Consider the following 1,553-nt stretch of genomic DNA (forward strand, 5'->3'; position numbering starts at 1 on the left):
AGTACCAATGAGGTTTTGCAGATGCCACCAACACTGCTGCCGCCCAGCCAAGGTCAACCCACCCTGTTTTTGGACATGGCAGTCAAGGACGAGCCCTTAGGCTACATTGCCTTCAAGCTATTTGCAAAAAAAGTTCCAAAGACACAGAAACTTTTTGCATTCTGAGCACTGGGATTTGGTTAAAAGGATTCCATATTTCATAGAATTATTTGGGAGTTTATGTGTCAAGGTGGTGATTTCACACACTATCACAGCACTGGTGGCAAGTCCATCTATGGGGAGAAATTTGATGTGAGAACTTCATCCCCAAGCATACAGGTCCTGGCATCTTGCCCATAGCAAATATTAAACCCAATACAAATGATTCCCAGTTTTTCACCTGCACTGCCAAGACTGTGTAGTTGATGGCAAGCATGTGGTCTTTGGCAAGGTGAAAGAGGATATGAATATCGTAGAAGCCATGGAGTGCTTTAGGTCCAAGAATGTCAAGAGCAGCAAGAAGTTCGTCATTGCTCACCGTGGACAACTCAAATAAATTTGACTTGTGTTTTTTCTTAACTACCAGACCATTCCATTCCTTCTGTAGCTCAAGAGAACAACACTCCACTCCCATTAATAGGCAACATCCTATAATCTTTGGGTTCTCACTGCCATTCTTTGGGGTCCACCATTTCCTACCTCCCTCCAAGTCTAGCAGGATTGCAGAGTTAAGTCTATGATTATGAAATAAAAACTAAACCAAACAGAGTACCAATGAAACCAGTTTGAAATGAAATCTGTTGAGGTTCAGAGGATAAAACAGTACATTGGGAAAATTTATGTTCAGAATCTAGGATGGAGATAGATATATATGAAATATATATAGATTTCATTTCTAAAGGTTTCCAGCCAGGGTGGAAGACAATAAAGTAAATAAATTTTAAACAATAATAACGGTCACTCAAAATATGTGAAATCTCCTGAAAAGTAGTATTACTTGAGCAAGGAATTGCAGTTAAAGATATATCACTACATGTATCTCTAGAACTTATGGAAAGTCCATGTTTTTGAGGAAACTAGGAAACCCATTATTTTTTTTAAATAGTTATTAAATAACATACATATAACTTTGGGATTTTGATTTTTTTCCCAAACACTGAAAATTAAAGTAGCCTGGGAAGTGCTCTTTATTTGCTTCAACTGAGGAAATGGATAACTCATCTCCCTTTGATGTTATTAATTGATTGTTAACAATTTCCCCTGCTTTTAAAGAGTGGCAAAAAATCATAGAGAAAAAACAATGAACTTAATGCAATGAATAAAATGTTAAACTTCTATAGAATAAAATAACTCAAATTAAAAAGGAAAAGTAGTCTGAAATACTTTATTGTAATGTTTGAAATTTTTTTTTTTTAACTTGGGACCTTCATAACTTTGTTCTGTTTTCCAGCCTCATCTCCCATGACTCTCCAACATACATTTTTTAAAAATCTCATTAAACATTTTTTTAACAGATTTTACTTATTTATCTATTTGTCAGAGAGGGAGAGAGCACAAGCAGGGGGGAGGGGCAG

The 1,553-nt window shown here is 36.3% G+C and overlaps 1 pseudogene; it reads left to right on the forward strand.

Annotated features, from left to right (window-relative positions):
- Positions 1 to 219: 219 nt before the first annotated feature.
- LOC115940777 (peptidyl-prolyl cis-trans isomerase A pseudogene) lies at positions 220 to 535 on the forward strand (annotated as a pseudogene).
- Positions 536 to 1,553: the final 1,018 nt, after the last annotated feature.

This window comes from Leptonychotes weddellii, chromosome 2, assembly GCF_054177405.1.
Source record: "Leptonychotes weddellii isolate Sample4059 chromosome 2, ASM5417740v2, whole genome shotgun sequence".
Classification (NCBI taxonomy): Eukaryota; Metazoa; Chordata; class Mammalia; order Carnivora; family Phocidae; genus Leptonychotes; species Leptonychotes weddellii.